Raw genomic sequence first — 5,470 nt, 5'->3', positions numbered from 1 at the left:
AAGCTGAAAGATTAGAAAACTAGTTAGTGACAGTGCATGTGGGCCAACTGAGGGGCTCTGATCCCCCGTCTTATGCCTCCTCCCCACCGCACTGCATTACAGCCTATACTTAAAGAGACAGGCATGGTTAATGTGGCCAGTTAGCAGCTGGAAGGGGCAGATTTGAACTCAATTTCACCTTAATTTGTTATCAATCTTTTGATTCTGGGTAAACTGTGATATTCTGTTCAGGGTTCTTTATGTAGTTGCCAGCGTCTGATAACCAGCTGGAGGGGCAGCACTGAAAGTCTGGCATTTGACAGTGAAAATCTCCTGATACATCCCACAAGGTTCTGGCAGGCAGCCCACACCTCGGCCAGGGCCAAGCACTCCCTGGCCATGCGTCAGGTCAGCAGAAAATGATTCATTTTTGTTATGTATTTGAAGAAAACTGGAGAATCACAGAGCTTTGATGAACATATTTAATTGGGGCTTTCTCTCAGGAGGAGAGAACATGTCCTCCTGATGTCTGTTGTATGAGGAGGGAAGATGAGAGTCCTAATGACCCGAGCACAGCAGGGCTCCGTTTTCACCACAGAAGACAGAGCTGTGGCCCAGTGCCAGGCTGTCAGGAGGAGACATTTCCAAGAGAAAGGTTGCCTGAGGAAGAAGGGCCCTATCCTCCCAGGAAGCTGGAGCTGCTGCTGCTGCTGCTGCTAAGTCGCTTCAGTCGTGTCTGACTCTGTGTGACCCCAGAGACGGCAGCCCACCAGGCTCCCCTGTCCCTGGGATTCTCCAGGCAAGAACACTGGAGTGGGTTGCCATTTCCTTCTCCAATGCATGAAAGTGAAAAGTGAAAGTGAAGTCGCTCAGTCGTGTCTGACTCCTAGCAACGCTGGAGAGAGAAGCACAATTCAGACAGCTTTTCTTGGAGCCAAGATGTATGTGTTACTTACGTATGAGCCCGGTTGCATTACTTGAGTATGGTGTATGTTTTCCAAGTGACCAAAAAGATCTCTTTTTTGTTCTTTGGATCCCATTGTGTTCTCAGCTTGGGTTGGTATGCCTGGGTCAAGAAGAAATGGCAGGTCTAATACATTCAATTCCAGGGAAGTTCATGAGGCTAGGAAGGTGTTTGAAAATACTGGATAAAGGTGAAATCGACAGTCCTTGGGTAATAGAAACTCACAATCTGCTTAAAAAGCGACATAGTGGAAAGTAATATGAGCTTCTTGGGACAGCTGTTCTGCTCACAGTGGTTCTAGATTCTTTATTTAGAGCCCCTCATGCCCAGGGAAAGAGGTCTCAAGTGGAGTTACACAAAGCAGGTAACCTTCCATCTCTCACAAATTGGTCCATGGGTGGACACTGGACCAAGCTGGGCCCACCTAGTCTCTCTCTGTCTGTATGTCTCTCGGTCTCATTTAAAGCTAAGGACAATAAAGATAGACTGGCCGTCACTGCAATCACATTGCATTAGTGGCAGTACTCTAGACAGAATGTCCATGAACCCCAGAAGTTTCTGTACTTTCCAAAGTCAACACTTCCTTAAGTTCTGAAAGTCTTTTGCCAGTCTTCCTAATAATTTTCATTTACCTTAATTAGTTTGAATTGGTTTTATTTTGCCTGCATTCAAAGAGGCCCAATTCATTTAAGTTCTAGACATCCTCCCAGAGCAGAGTTCAGAAATGGCAAAGATGTTGCGCCTTTATGTACTTCTCTGTAACTAAGGAATCCTAACTTGGGGGTCAGAAATAATTTTTTTTGGTTCTAGTCCTAATAAAAACCCAGATGGCCTTGGTCATATTATTCTCTTTAAGTCTTAGCTTCAATATACATAAGTTATAGAAAAGAGACTTAATCTTCAAGACCTTTTCAACTCTATGACCATTTACTGGTAGTAGTCATAGCTTATGATATCCATCTGCACAAACAATAGTGAAATAGGCCAAGTGTCCCAAAGAATATGGAAGAGCACTATGTTATACACAAGAGTTCAGGAGCCAGACTAAAATAGAGTCCCTGCCAACAATTAGAGGTTTTCTATTGTTAGCTCTCCCAACAGATGATTTCTGTCCATCTCCTTGTAGAGGATATGCCTGATAGTTTTTCAGTCAGAGAGAGAATTGGCAGAAATAATTATTGATGGTAATATTAATAATAACTAAATACTTTGAGAGCTTAATGTCACCACTGAACTGAGTGTATGGCTTTATGATACCATTTAATTTTCTCAACACTGTAAGGTCATAGCTATTCTTAACATATTTTATGGGTGAAGAAATTGAGGCTTACAGAACAATTTAACCCAGGTTACACTTCACCTCAGCTCTCAACATCCATGATCTTAATATGCTCTAGTGAACTGCTTCAGGATGATACTCATGTCAGATTTAATACTTACATTAATATTATTATTAACATACTTGCATGCTAAGTTGCTTCAGTCATGTCCGATCCTTTGCAACCCTATGAACTGCAGCCCACCAGGTTCATGGGATTCTTCAGGCAAGAATACTGGAGTGGGTTGCCATTTCTTTCTCCAGGGAATCTTCCTGAGGATGGAACCTGGATCTCCTGTAGCTCCTGCATTGCAGGTAGATTCTTTACCACTGAGCTACCTGGGAAGCTCCATTAATACACTCAATATTTATCAAGTATTCACATTGTGTGATGAGGTAGGCTAAGAGTTTATAACTTAAGGTAAACTTTTGGAACCTAGGTAGGGAGACAGATTTTGGACTCGGGCTTCTTAATAACTTTCTGACTTTTGAAGCCGTCCAAAAAACAAAAGCTATTGACTGAAGAGTCATGAGTTCCCTGCCACTTAAATATATTCTCCTAAGTTGGATGATGCTCAGAGAAGTTTTAAGAAAGTGTGAAAAGTTGTGCTGGGGAAAGAGAATGAATGTGGGTAACCATTGAATATATCTTGAATTCCTAAACTCTGGTGAAAAGGCTGAGGTTGGCTATAAAAGATATGGCTTGGGAAGGAAAAATTGCTCCTAGGTCTATCAGCAGCCTGTCAATGAACATGGAATATCACTAGGGTTTTCCATTCAACCCCATGACTATTATCTTGCCCAGACTGTGCTGCTGCTGCTGCTGAGTCACTTCAGTCGTGTCCGACTCTGTGTGACCCCATAGACGGCAGCCCACCAGGCTCCCCTGTCCCTGGGATTCTCCAGGCAAGAACACTGGAGTGGGTTGCCATTTCCTTCTCCAATGCATGAAAGTGAAAAGTGAAAGTGAAGTCGCTCAGTCACGTCCAACCCTCAGCGACCCCATGGACTACAGCCTTCCAGGCTCCTCCATCCATGGGATTTTCCAGGCAAGACTGTAAATCAATGAAATTAATGCAATGAATTTGAGCTTAACTTCTCACTGAGAGAAGGGTAGAATTTATCACATATATAGATGTGCCCTGGATAGACCTCCTGCAGCTCAAATCAGGGATTGGTTTTTGCTACTTTGTAATGCAACCCTTGGAGAAGGCAATGGCACCCCACTCCAGTACTCTTTCCTGGAAAATCCCATGGATGGAGGAGCCTGGTGGGCTGCAGTCCATGGGGTCGCGAAGAGTCGGACATGACTGAGCGACTTCACTTTCACTTTTCCCTTTCATGCACTGGAGAAGGAAATGGCAACCCACTCCAGTGTTCTTGCTTGGAGAATCCCAGGGACAGCGGAGCCTGGTGGGCTGCCGTCTCTGGGGTCGGACACGACTGAAGCGACTTAGCAGCAGCAGTAGCAGCAGCAATGCAACCCTAGCTCTATTATTCCTTTTGCAACATGAGTTTCCCTGAGTGTCGGATAAACCCCAGTGCTTCAGTGTATTTCTTCAGCCAAGGAAACATCATGGCTTACAAGAAATTGTTCCTTGGCTACTGAATTTCTACCACAAGTTTAATATTCCACCAGCAACAACAAATGTCGCTCCTGAGTTGGTTGGTTCTCAGCCCTGACTTTGTCTTAGTGCTGTAGGTGAGCATGCAGCAAGCCATTTTCTTTTCTTAAATGGATATACACAGGACTGTTGACATTAGTATTTTGGGGTTTGTATCATCTTAAATGGGCTCAAACATGGAATACATGATTGAGCATGAGATTATCTAAGTTCTGTCCAATTGATCAAATGAGATGAAACTAGAACCAGATAATTGTTGTTGTTCTTGTTGATTTTCAGTCGCTCAGTCATGTCCAACTCTTTGCGACCCCATGAACTGCAGCACGCCAGGCTTCCCAGTCCATCACCACCTCCTGGAGCTTGCTCAAACTCATGTCCATTGAGTTGGTGATCCATCCAACCATCTCACCCTTTGTCGCCCCCTTCTCCTCCTGCCTTCTGTCTTTCTCAGTAACAGGATCTTTCTAACGAGTCGGCTGTTTGCATCAGGTGGCCAAAGTATTGGAGCTTCAGCTTCAGCATCAGTCCTTCCAATGAATATTCAGGACTGATTTCCTTTAGGATGGACTGGTTGGATCTCCTTGCAGTCTAAGGGACTCTCAAGAGTCTTCTCCAATGCCACAGTTCAAAAGCATCAGTTCTTTGGCACTCAGTCTTCTTTATGGTTCAACTCTCACATCCATACATGACTACAGGAAAAACCATAGCTTTGAATATATGGACATTTGTTGGCAAAGTAATGTCTCTGCTTGTTAATATGCTGTCTAGGCTTGTCACAGCTTTTCTTTCAAGAAGTAAGTGTCTCTTCATTTCATGGCTGCAGTCACCATCTGCAGTGATTTTGGAGCCCAAGAAAATAGAGTCTGTCACTATTTCCACTGTTTCCCCATCTATATGCCACGAAGTGATTGGACCGGAGGCCATGATCTTAGCTTTCTGAATGTTGAGTTTTAAGCCAGCTTTTTCACTCTCCTCTTTCACTTTCATCAAGAGGTTCTTTAGTTCTTCTTTGCTTTCTGCCATAAGGGTGGTGTTGTCTGCATATCTGAGGTTATTGATATTTCTCCCAGCAATCTTAATTCCAGCTTGTGCTTTATCCAGCCCAGCATTTCACATGATGTACTCTGCAAACAGGATGACAATATACAGCCTTGATGCACTCCTTTCACAATTTTGAACCAGTTTGTTGTTCTATGTTCTTGACCTGTATACAGGTTTCTCAGGAGGCAGGTAAGGTGCCAAAAATTAATATTTAGTACTTCTATTGGATAAGCTGTCATTTATTCTTACTGCTGCTGCTGCTGCTAAGTCTCTTCAGTTGTGTCCGACCCTGTGCAACCCCATAGACAGCAGCCCACCAGGCTCCACTGTGCCTGGGATTCTCCAGGCAAGAACACTGGAGTGGGTTGCCATTTCCTTCTCCAATGCAGAAAAGTGAAAAGTCAAAGTGAAGTCGTTCAGTCGTGTCCGACTCTTAGTGACCCCATGGACTGCAGCCTACCAGGCTCCTCCATCCATGGGATTTTCCAGGTAAGAGTACTGGAGTGGGATGCCATTGCATTCTTACTATGTCTACATGATTAC

The sequence above is a fragment of the Bubalus kerabau genome, chromosome 2 (genome assembly GCF_029407905.1).
Source record: "Bubalus kerabau isolate K-KA32 ecotype Philippines breed swamp buffalo chromosome 2, PCC_UOA_SB_1v2, whole genome shotgun sequence".
In the NCBI taxonomy this organism is placed as follows: Eukaryota; Metazoa; Chordata; class Mammalia; order Artiodactyla; family Bovidae; genus Bubalus; species Bubalus kerabau.
The sequence above is the reverse complement of the archived record's forward strand: the minus strand, read 5'-3'. Positions refer to the sequence as shown.